This window comes from Panthera tigris, chromosome B1 (assembly GCF_018350195.1).
Source record: "Panthera tigris isolate Pti1 chromosome B1, P.tigris_Pti1_mat1.1, whole genome shotgun sequence".
In the NCBI taxonomy this organism is placed as follows: domain Eukaryota; kingdom Metazoa; phylum Chordata; class Mammalia; order Carnivora; family Felidae; genus Panthera; species Panthera tigris.
In genome coordinates, this window is record NC_056663.1 from 161,586,537 (window position 1) to 161,599,090 (window position 12,554).

At 45.0% G+C, this 12,554-nt stretch overlaps 1 protein-coding gene across 3 annotated transcripts in view; it reads left to right on the forward strand.

Annotated features, from left to right (window-relative positions):
* The first annotated feature begins 2,031 nt into the window (after positions 1-2,031).
* The window catches only part of LNX1 (ligand of numb-protein X 1), a 121,280-nt gene continuing 110,757 nt past the window's right edge, over positions 2,032-12,554 (forward strand). For 2 of the 3 annotated variants that reach the window (XR_006217011.1, XM_042984512.1), the window contains exon 1: positions 2,707-3,119. The gene's annotated coding sequence lies outside the window, so the exon portion shown is untranslated. Of the gene's footprint in view, positions 2,066-2,706; positions 3,120-12,554 lie in introns of those variants that run through there. The other variant, XM_007075893.3, reaches the window with a different exon arrangement.

Genomic DNA, 12,554 nt, shown 5'->3' on the forward strand with positions numbered 1-12,554 from the left:
GATACTTCCTTCTGAATAGGGAACGGGTGAGAAGCTTCATTAGTGTCCACGAAGTTGCCCCATGAGCATGAAATTAGAAACTTTCCTCCCCTTCTTTCCGCTGGTTAAAACTGCTCTGGGCCTGCTGCTTGCAGGCTGGTCCGTCCTTAACTAACTTCTCAGCCTTTCTATATGCCTGGGTTTCCCCAGCTTTGAATGCACATAGCACCTAACTTAAAGGGTGGTTGTAAAAAAAATACTTAGAACAGTAAGTAGCACCCGCTAAGTGCCTATTCAATGTTAGTTTCTTACGTTTCTGATTTATATCTTTTCCACAACACTTTAGAAATGTCATTTCCTGAATAATGCAACGACAGCCCCAATGGAATAATGAAACCCATATTGATTTTTTTTTTTTGTAACCGTGAGAGATTATTCTAAATCCAGGAGTACCAAGATGCCTCTTACTTGGGATGGCTGATTGTGTGAAATACATCTACTTTTGTCTCTTTCTCTTCGTGTATACACCATACTAGGGTGTGAACTCCACTCCTGCTTCAACTCTTGTTCTTAATGTTTATTCATCAGGCCATATATGTAGATGGCCGAGTGTATGTGACTATAGCAAGGGAAGCCCCATAGCCTGGGAGCCTTTGGATAAAGCTTTGTGCCTGATCACTTCCTACCAATTCTTTTCCCCTGCAACTCCCCCACCAAAACCAAACCAAAACAAACAAACAAACAAAAAAAAACCTGTGATTCTGCCCTCCGAGGACAGATTTGGTGGCCCTAGCAAAAAAAGGTGAGGCATGACTGACACACAGGAAAGGCAGGTAGCTTCAAGACTGCCAGAGGCTCGGCCTTCTAGATGACTCATGGGGTTGGCCACTCGCCCTGCCCTTCTCAGGGACAAGGGGACACCCTGTCAAAATGAAGGAGAAGTCTTTCTTTTGTTGTTTCTCAGTTGAGTCTCAGCTGGCGGACCAGGTCTTTTCCTGAAAGACCTAAGTGGCGGAAAAGTGTTTGCAGAGTTGTTTTGTTGTTAATACGACAGGGGAGGCCACGCCTACCTTAGTTTCTATTGGATAAAAATGTGAGTGGGGATTTTTTTTTTTTTTTTTTTTTTTTTTTTTTTTTTTTTTTTTTTTTTTTTTTTTTTTTAAGGCTTTTCATTCTCTTCAGAGCGCACCCAGCTCCCAGGTGGGGAAGGTGTAACACAGCAGTCTGGGATGGCTGGGGGAGGGTGGCCAGGGAAGTATCCAGAGTCTGCTCTGTACCTCAGGCACTTAACTAGAATTTCTCCTCCTTCCCTGGCTGATCCTTTTACAAGGTATTGAATGACCGGCTGCGCTCAGTTAAAGTGGAGGCCAAGAGAGCAGAATCAAGACCTCCTTCCCTCCCTCCTCCCTCCTCCCCCTCTCCTCGATTCCTCTTCCTCCACCCCTCCCCCAGTCAGGACGCCAACCTACCCATCGCAGGACCTACCGAAACCCGCTAAAGTAGTCCAATGTTAGAATGTGTGGAACCAAAGCGTTTCCAGTATCAGAAGAGAGACACAGAATGGGGGGGGGGGGCAGGGAGGGATAGGAATTTCAACACTTTTTTCTTAAGGGGTGGGGGGAGGAGGAAATGTCTCTGCCATCTCTTGGAGTGAGAATGGACAGTATCCCCAGGTAGCACTCCAGAGAGTGAATACATTGTTGAGAGATGCTGGATGGGGACCACAGACATATAGGACGTTTAAATACAATGAAGGGAGTTGTTTACAATCTTCTGGAAGATGCCAAAGCATTTAACAGTCAGTCCTAATAGCTCCCAGCTGCGGCTGTGGTGCTGGCGGAGCTGAGCTGTGGAGTTACTATCTTTTCCTGCTGGAAAAACTGAAGCAACACAGCGACTTGCCCAGGGTCACACACCAGGCTTGGGACAGAAATAATCCTGACTCCTTCTTCCTGGCTGTAACCGGCAGACAAAGCCACCTTATTACTGTACTATCATTCAAATCTGAATCATTTAAATTGTTCCTAATTGCAGGCCTACAAGTGAAGTGTCAACTCCATGTGACTAAGACGCCAGGCAAGCCGAGGTAGGAATGACCTTGAAGTTTTACAAACTCCTGAATAAGGGCTTAAAACGCTGCCCTCCCACTGGGGCGGGGGTAGGGAAAAAGCATTTGAAAACGTGACCTTGAAAATGCCAACAAATATCATATTAAGATTTTTTTTGAATTTGAAGGGATGCCTGGGTGGCTCAGTCAATTAAGTGTCCCAACTTCGGTTCTGGTCATGATCTCATCATTCGTGAGTTTGAGCCCAGCGTCGGGCTCTGTCCCGACAGCCAGAGCCCGGAGCCTGCTTCGGATTCTGTGTCTCCCTCTCTCTGCCCCTTCTCCGCTTGCACTCTGTGTGTGTGTGTGTGTGTGTGTGTGTGTGTGTCTCTCTCTCTCTCTCTCTCTCTCGAAAATAAAGTGACATTTAAAAAATTTTTAAAAAGATGTATTTGGAGAGTCACCTCCAATTTTTTTAAAATTAGAACACAGAAACACGTGGGATTCAAATGGATGCCATTCAAAAAGGCATTTGAAGGTGACTCTCAAATATTTTCCAAAAAGTCAGTCTTCACACTCTTCTTTTTATGCCCACGAATTTACTGTCTTGATTTGGTGGTTCAGTGTCTTTTTTAAGTCTTTTAGGGACAGCTACTTGGGACGGGGTGGGAGGAGGGGGCCGAGGAAACAACCAGGCTTTTAAGTTCCAATCTGTCCACGGGGCTGGACACGTGCCGTGCTCAGGAAAGAAAGTAAATTCCAACCGGCAAATTGCTCTAACTGATTCATTTGTCCGAACCGAGACGCCACCTACCTGCTCACAGGTATTCAGGTAAATGACAGGTGGGCGGGACCTATTGACTGTTTCAGTAGCTAAGGTCCCAGCAATGTTTTATCTGTGAGGCTCCCTGTGATGTCACACATTTCCTGCTCTCAACCAACCAATGCCTTCCTCCTTCCTTTAGGCACCTGTACGCTGAGGTTGAGCCTGGTCACTGCTCAGGCAGCCCCACGAGCTGCTGGATTCACCCACAAGGCATGGAAACTTTGGGGCTGCTGCTGCTTTGAGAGCCCCAGACACACACTTGAAAAGGTGAGTTGAAACTCTCCATTTTTCTCCTTTGACGTTCAGCCCCATGGCCCCTGAGGGGTCTGAATGAGGAATTTGAATGAAAAAAATACATAAGCTGAACGGCTTAGCTCTGAGTTTGTCCCACAGGGAGAAGCCCTTTTGAGAGGGAAGAGCGGAGAGATGCCTTTGACGTTTTGGTTGCACAGGAAAATTCTCCCAGGCCAGATATTTAATCCTTTTTGTTTCTCTTAATCATTAAGCCAGCCTCTGCTTGTCTGGGAAGTTGATCTGATTTTTTTTTTTTTTTTTTTTTAAACCCTGCAGTGGAGACTTTTTTGAAACTGAACTCAAAGGTTCAGACCTGTCCGGCCCGTTTAATGGGGTTGGGAGGCCAGTGCCGACTGAATTCACGGTTGCCTTATTTTTGCCTTACTTTCTGCATTTGTCTCCCCAGAGGTAATTTCCATCTGAACCTAACATGTCCCCCCCACCACCAGAAGTCTGTTTCTCAGGTGAATCTTGCTGCCCCCCTCAGAAGCCCTGGACTCCTTTTCCTTCCTCTTTCTTCTCTAAAAACTTCTTCTGTTTTCTTTGTTCTTTGTTGACGCTCTTAAAATCCACTTTGCAGTCTGGATTAGAATTGTTTACATCCAGACCTGGCCTGGCTGCCTGCTGACCTTTGATTTAAAGAAAAGATCATTTCCTCAGTGCTTACAAGAATGTAACTTCAGGTCTGATCTTTAATTGTTGTTGTTGGTTTTTTTTAATCCTTCCACTTTTTTCCCCCTTTAACAGCAAATCTTTATTTAATATTTTTAATAGCAAATATATGGAGGAGATTGTTCTCCCTGGGACCTGACTTTTTTTTTTTTTTGAAGTAATTTTACTCCTAGGATCCATTTTTGTTTTCTTACTCCTGATCCCACAGCCTATACTCCTTCTGTTCTTGACAGCCCAAGAGCCCCACTCTACATCCAGCAGAGAAAGGAAAATACATCCCGTTTTCCTGCTGAGCTGAGCTGGAAAACATGGAGGGGAGAAATCAGCCTGTGAGGGGACCTTTCATTCTGGATTCCTTCATGGCTGCTTTTCTGAGATTTCAGTCAGCCAGTACCTTTGCAAAGGAATAGCCTGTTAGGGGTTATGCTCATATTCACCCCCCCGAAATTCAAAGTGCCATGTCAATTCTCCAGAAGTCGAAATTGAAACAAGCTGAGAAGAGTTTTGTCGGACCGCTGCTTCTCACTACCGACATTCTGCCCTGGCCTTGTTGCCACTTTCTCGCTTATTCGGTGGAGGCTTGTACTGTTCTTGAACTGACCTTCGTGGGTTCTTTTCCCGAGTGATATGTCTGGATGGTGGTACCTTACCCGTGTGTTTTCTCACTTGATTCGGAGCTTTGTCAGCAGAGGACAGAAAAAGAGCTCTCAGGTCCTGAATCTTCTGGAACAAAATATGTCTTTAACGTCAGAAACCTCTCCACGAGACGCGTTCCTTCTGGATTACCATGGTCTGTTAGATCTTTGCACCGTAATTTATGATTAAGTACCCCATTTCATCGCTACATGTCAAGGTCTCTGGCTACTAAAGGAACAAAGCTGTGGGTGCCATGCCCCCAGATATAAGAAAGGAAAGAAATTACAGAGGCTGGAATTCAGAGTCAGGTTATCTAGACTGCAGTTGGCCTCTTGGATAATTTGTGCACAAATATTGTCCGAAGGGATCAACGCCCCACGGTGGCTCCCTACGTGTGGTAACTTCATCTCTTGGTTCAAGTGGCAATAAGACCTGTCTGGAAAACATACGGTGTCTCTCCACTTACATCCTTGAGCAAGTGACTTAGCCGCTCAGGCCCTCAAGTGTCTTCATCTGTAAAACAGGAGCTAATCCCTGTGATACGAAGTGATGGTGAGAAGTAGTTGAGGTAACAGAGAGAGGGTCATGTGGCCAGTGTCTAGGGCCACGTGGGTGCCAAACAAAGGCAAGATCCGCTCTTGAAGGCATTCTCCTGGGTGCTTGGCAGAGATAGTCTGACCCTAGCAAGATAAGAGATCTTCCCTGGCTGCCATCGTTAGAAACTCTGATGGTTCTTGTAATGGTTATTAATTGTACATAATTAACTCCAACGTTAACAGTTCAGAGAAAGAAAACAGGCAGGAGGCAGGAGGACACTACTTCAACCATGTCATACAAGCTGGGGCAATCTGGCCTCTGCCAGCTCCCAGACATGCTTAGGAGCCAGCGGCGGCAGCTGTTCCTCCGGCCTTTCCCGCCTCAAAGCTGTCGCTGCACCACAGACCCAGCAAACGTGGTTCTCCGCAGGCCTGCGGGGGACATGTCCTGTTGTCGTTTGCTGTAATCTGACTTGGCAGGCAGCCCTTTCTGCTTTCCACTGTGCTCTCTCCAGGGCAGACTGGGTGCTTGGTTTCCTCCAATCTTGCTGATAAACACCCTGTGCCGCTGTGCCTTGCCCCCCCCCCCCCGGGGCGGGGGAGGGGGGTGTGGGGGCCGGGGTGGCCAGAGGAAGGAGGAAACCCGTTTCAAGCCTGCACTGTCCTGGGGAAGGGGGCTTGGGGATCCCTTGGATATGATTGCCTCACTAATGGATTATCCTGTACCCTTCGATGACCTTGAGTCATTGCCTAAGAGGCTCCTGGGCCTTCTCTAGATCTCACCCTATCCTGAAAAGCTAAGGCAGGTTTTCATCATTCACGAGCAAGGTAACCGCCTAGCGGATGGAGGACAGGGGTTCATAACCTTGACCTTACTACTGGTGTGATTCGGAGATCCTGGGGGAAAGCCTCAACTTCCCTGCCCATCAGTTTCCTTGTTTACCTTTCCCCAAAAAGGGACGCTAACATGGTATACCTCACGAGTGGCTGGGTCCTCTAGCAGAAGCTAGGGGGGCAGCATACCTCGGTAAATCAGACTGACTGCAGGGGAGTGGGTGATGCCTCACCGGGAAATGCTCCTCTTGGGTAGTTCTTGGTGGAGCAGGGCTACTGCTTTAGAATAGTGGTTTGGCCTCTGCCATCAGGTTGCCTGGGTTCAAAACCCAGCTCTACCTTATACTAGCCGGCTGGGGGTGGGGGGGGGCTGGGACGGGTTATTTAACCCCGCTTTACCTCAGCTGGAAAATAGGCTTCTTATGAAGAAGAAACAACTGAAATGTGTAAACTCTTGGAATTCTACCTGCACAATGTGAGCTATTGCTAGTAGTGGGTTTTTTTTTTTTAATTTTTTCAGTTTATTTATTTATTTTGAGAGAAAGAGAAGAAAGGGAGAGAGAAGGAGTGACAGAGAGAATGCCAAGCAGACTGCACTGTCAGCCCAGGGCCCAAGGCAGAACTCGAGTTCATGAACTGTGAGATCATGACCTGAGCCAAAATCAAGAGTTGGACGCTTAATGGACTGAGCCACCCAGACAACCCCCTCCCCTGAATACTGTTTTTTAAAAGGAAAGTAGAATCAGATCTGGGTTCGAGGCCTGGTTCCACCAAGTAATTACTAGGCACTCAGTACCTCTTTGTCTTATGTACCAAACCCCATGCTATTGTGAAGAATAACTGACATGGTTTCGTGTAAAATGCCTGATGTATAATATAGCAGATGCCCAATAAATGGTAACTCTTGTTCTATTATTATAGGCATATATCTCTTGTTATATTATACACAGGCATATATCTCTTGTTATATTATATACAGGCCTATATCTCTTGTTATATTATACACAGGCATATATCTCTTGTTATACACAGGCATATATCTCTTGTTATATTATATACAGGCCTATATCTCTTGTTATACACGGGCATATATCTCTTGTTATATACAGGCCTATATCTCTTGTTATACACGGGCATATATCTCTTGTTATATTATATACAGGCCTATATCTCTTGTTATACACGGGCATATATCTCTTGTTATATGATACACAGGCATATCTCTCTTGTTATATTATACACAGGCATATATCTCTTGTTATATGATACACAGGCATACTTAGCTTTATTGCATTTTGCAGATATTGCATTTTTTACAAATTACAGGGTCGTGGCAAGCCTCCCTCCAGCAAGTTTTTCGGTGCCGTTTTTCCAACAGCATTTATTCCCTTCATGTTGCTGTGTCACATTTTGGTAATTCTCACAGTATTTCAGACTTTTCATCACTATCGGATTTGTTATGGTGATCTGTGATCAATGATTATGACTCACTGGAAGCTCAGATGACAGCATTATTTAGCAGTAAAGTTTTTTATTTTGAGAGAGAGAGGGAGAGCACAGGTGCATGCAAGCGTGAGTGGGGGAGGGGCAGAGAGAAAGGGAGAGAGAATACGGAGCAGGCTCCACAATGTCAGTGCAGAGCCCCACGTGGGGCTCGATCCCACAAACCGTGAGATCACGACCTGAGCAGAAATCAAGAGTCAGAAGCTTAACTGACTGAGCCACCCAGGAGCCCCTAGCAATAAAGTATTTTTAAATTAAGGTATATACATCATTTTTTTTTTTTTAGACATAATGCTATTGCACACTTAATAGACTGTGGTGTAGTGCAAACATAACTCCTATATGCACTGGGAAACCAAAAAATTCATTTGACTCGCTTTATTACAATATTTGCTTTATTGCGATACTCGCTTTTTTGTGGTGGTCTGGAACGGAACCCACACTGTCTCCAAGGTGTGCCCGTGTGGAAAACAATTATTATATTGGCTAAAGTTAGACTTCTTGGGTCGTGCTACAGTTTGGACATAATAATGTTGGAAACAGTAGTAAGTTGAGGGCCAAAGGCTCTTTGAGAAAAACAGATTTCCTGAAAGCCCCCTCCCTCCCCGAAGGTTTGGAAAGAAAACCTGTTAACAAAGATTATCTTGTTTATCTTGGAGCTCCAGGGTAGGGTGGCTGCCCGTTGAAATGCCTGGTCTTTTGCAGACCTGTGGCAGTAGGACTCTGTGAGGTAAATAAACAATGGATTCTCCTGGAGCAGTGATTCCTAGCTTCCTGGCCTCCGGTGTCTCCCTACTGGATGTGAATTCCTCACTTGGAGTGCAGAAAATAGGGTCTGCTGGGATTCTGACTTCTTGAAAGGCCATGTAAAATGCCTGCCAAGAGAGCACGTACAAGGGAGGCTCTGAAATGTGTCTGCCTCATCACGTCAGTATTCATGGAGCTCATCTATTCACGGATCTCCTGGTGATGACACAGAACTATGCCTGATATTTACGTGCTGGCATCGTGTAGACTCACTTTTATGTGGGTGGCATATTTATGGTCCTCTGACAGTGCCTCTAAACTATCAAGGGCTTTTCAAAACTATCTGGAAGGAAGACCACATCTCTCTTCCTGGGTTAATGGGATTTAGCTATCTGCTCTCCCCTGGGACTAAGGGTCAACATGAAAACCATGCAAGTTGGTAAGTATAAAAAGTGCACTTGGCTGAAATCAGAAACAGAAAATGTTGGTCGTCTCCTGTGAACCTCTTACATTCACCATTTCCTCTAATCTCATTTTGTTCCGAGTGAACAATGACACCATAGTGACCTATTGCTTAGTTATCTGGAGACACACAGCTCATCAATATAAGAAAGAATTTTCTTAAGAATTAGAGCTGTCCAAAAATCCAGGAGGTTGCCTTTTGGGGTACTGAGATCTCCGTCACTGATGGTGATCGCTTTTTGGTGCATTTGTTTACTTGGCATATTTATATGTGCCTGGTGTGTGTTGCTAAAAGAATGAATGAATACCAGAGAGAATTCGTGTTTCTTCAGCAGATCCTATATTCATCTCTAAAGTGAAGGTTATCGTTGATCTCGTAGCATTACTCCAACAATTAAGTGAGAAAATACATGTAAAGCACCCAGCACAGTATCTTGCATCTAGTGAACTACTCATTACATAGTAATAATGATTATGTTGAATTTTCTACCGTATTCTAAAAAGGAGGCGGAAGAAGCGAATCCTGCTTCAGGTAGGGAGTAGACAAGATGGCCTCCAGATTTGAGATTTGTAGTTTTTATGAGAATCCCTTCATTTCTATCCTTTTCATCCCTGATCTTCTTCCTCTGCCTTTCTAAAAGAAAGGCGCTTGCTCGTGGGAGCCATGCTCTTTGACATAGTAGGTTAACCAGTACACTTTTAACCGTGGCAGTAGGTACTGTCCCAGTTAACCAGGGATGTTGTTGTTGTTGTTGTTGTGATTGTTCTGTTTTGTTTTTTACATCATTCATTTGTGCCTTGGAATGTGTGAATTCAAATTCCACCATGATTTTCCAGTGACTCTTATTTGCTTCTTATGTTTGATGCGTTTGTCACAGGCACACAAAAGACTTCACCAACAGCAGAATGGAAACTCTCCAAGAATTTTCTTTAATAGCCTCTTGGCACAGCGCATGGCAACAGCACTGCATGATGGTGAGGTGGAAACATGCCATTGCTATCTGGGAGATGATTTGCATAGCTGGCTTATGACTGCGTTTGTCAGTCACGTGGCCTTTTTTGACTAGAACGCTGCACGTTTTGGCTCCTGCGTTAATACATGAGTCACCTCGTGTTTTCAAACTCCTCATTAAGTATTGTTGTTATGTGTGTACTATGTTTTCTACAACACACACAAACTCAGCTATTCCATCTGTAGTCTTGGGGCCCTGGCAAATTTGGTGTAATTGTCATCGCAGAAGACATCAGTATTCCAGCTTAGTAGTGGATTGAAAGAAGTTATTACATTTTTATACTAGGGCAGAACTGCCATCCCTAAGCACAGAGCGGTCTAGGGGCGCCCGGGTGGCTCAGTCAGTTGAGCATCTGACTTCAGCTCAGGTCATGATCTCACGTTTCGTGAGTTCGAGCCCCGCGATGGGCTCAGTGCTGACAGCTCAGAGCCTGGAGCCTGCTTCAGATTCTGTGTCTCCCTCTCCCTCTGCCCCTCCCCTGATCTCACTCTGTCTCTCTCTCTCTCAATAATAAATAAACGTTAAGAAAAAAGAAAAAAGAAAAAAGAATGGAGCAGTCTAAATGGCTGCCATCCCAGCCTATTTTCCATTTCCTTAAGCTACGGAGAGAAGTGTTGGTGTGGATCTTTGGGGATATTTCCCTCAGTCCTGGGAGAATGCCCCTAGAAATACATAGCCTTCTGGGTTACTTTCCCAAGGCTGCTGTAACAAATCACCATAAACCCGGTGGCTTAAAACAACAAAATTTATTCTCTTGCATTTCTGCATTCAGAAGTTTGAAATGAAGGTATTGGCAGAAACTCACTTCCTCAAAAGGCTTCAGGGAAGAATCCTCCCTTGCTTCTTCCAGCTTCTGGTACCTCCAGGCATTCCAAGGCCTGTGGCTGCATAACCGTGATCTCTGCCTCTGTCTTCCTATCACCGTCTCCTGTGTGTGTTCTCTTCATCTGTGTCTTATGAAGACACTTGTCATAGGATTTAAGGTAATTTAGATAATCCAGGATGATCTCATCTCAAGGTTCTTAACTTAATGACATCTTCAAAGACCTTTATTTAATTAAAGTCATATTCAAAGCTTTTGCAGGTTAGGACAGGGCCATATCTTTTGGGGGGGGGAGCCATCATTCTACCTGCTATACCCCCTAACTGGCACTTACATATGCAGGCTCCTCCCACTACTCATGGAGTGATTCCCTGTCTGTGTGGAGGCTGAAATATTGGTCATTAAATAGGTAAGGAGAGTTAGAATTGACACCACTTACCACCATTTATTTCTACGTTCAAGGCACAGTAGTGTTTTATGTTTTAAAGACCTATTGAGTGTTTTTGGTCAATAGCCTGATGTATCTACAAAAGCAAATCAGCAACGGCTGTCCTCCATTGCTTTTAAAGACAAGTAGTATCCTGGTTAAGAAACAACCGCTCCACTGAACCACTAAACCACAACTGGATAAGTGTCCACTTCCCGCTGTCATGTTTTCAAAGGGACTTTAACAAACTAGCGAGTACCCTGGGTGGACCCTTTACCCTGGGTCGACTCCCCAGGAAGACAACAGAAAGAACCAGAGACAAAAAGAAGAGACAGAAGAGAAACCACCCATCCTCTCTTTAATTCGGGGTGGCTGCCATGTTTAGAGGGAGTGACTGTGATCTGTGTCACACGGCAAGGTCAAGGTAACAAAAGGAAAGCAATCGGCTGTTGGGAAGCTGATGAGCTCCCCATCACTGTAGGTGTTTCAGGCAGAAGCTGGTAGGCCAGCTCACAGCCACGTTGTAAAGAGGATTCCTATACTTGGGGAGAAGCTAAGATTCTTACCCAACTCAAAGTCCTGTGATTTCTTCAAAGGTAATTCTAAAATCTCAGAGACAGATCATCATGTGACCAAACACTGGCATGTGTATTTCTCTTCCTCGACTGGGGGATTTGCTCACGTTCTTCCCCTACCTTGATTTCTTCCCACTTGTCCATATACCATGAAGCTTTGATGATGTGCCCTGAGGCCCAACTATTCCATGAACTTTCCTGGCCATTCCGGGTCACATTATACTGTTCTCTTGTCTCTTTGTCTCCAAAACTTGTCCCTGGCTCCTATTTGGGGGGGATCATACCCCTTGCCATACTCAATATGTTCTTTTTTTGCAGTGCTTTCGAATATTTCTTCTATATGTAAGCTCCATTTTTCTAATTAGACTTACACTCGCTGAGGATAACATTGAATTCCCTATGGTGTAGCAGGATTCTCGCACAGAGAGTTGGGACGCTGAGGCTTTTCTTTCCAGGAAACAACTTTATTCCTGCCGGCACCGCTCCGTTGGGTTCGTGCCCGAAGAACTGAGCCCTGAACGCCACATGGCATAGTTTTTTATATATTTTCTGTTTCTTTGTCTCCCATAATGGTAACATACAAACATGTAGTCTGATTAACTGGTCGCATGACACAGGGTCCTGAGGGATGTTGTCACGTACGTGTATAACCAGGTGGCCTTGAGGTGTTTTTTCCTTTTGCTTTCCTTAGGGAGGGGAACCCTACCACAGTGGGAGCTCCCCCAGAATCTAAGACAAATGCCAGGCATATAATAGGTGATCAACGAACATACATAGAATTGAAAAACAGCAGAAACAATGGTGAGAATTCAAATATCTTCCTTCACCTTGTCTTTCACTCTGTAAAACTTGGTTATCTGTTTTAATTTTTTTTTTTTTAACGTTTATTCATTTTTGACACAGAGAGAGACAGAGCATGAACGGGGGAGGGTCAGAGAGAGGGAGACACAGAATTGAAACAGGCTCCAGGCTCTGAGCTGTCAGCACAGAGCCCGATGCGGGGCTCAAACTCACAGACCGCGAGATCGTGACCTGAGCCGAAGTCGGACGCCCAACCGACTGAGCCACCCAGGCGCCCCATGGTTATCTGTTTTAAAAAAAATCCCGAATATGTTTTTCAGCCTTGGGTGGAAGAATGTCAGCTTGCTTCCCCACATTTCTCCTCTGAAATTATCTCTTC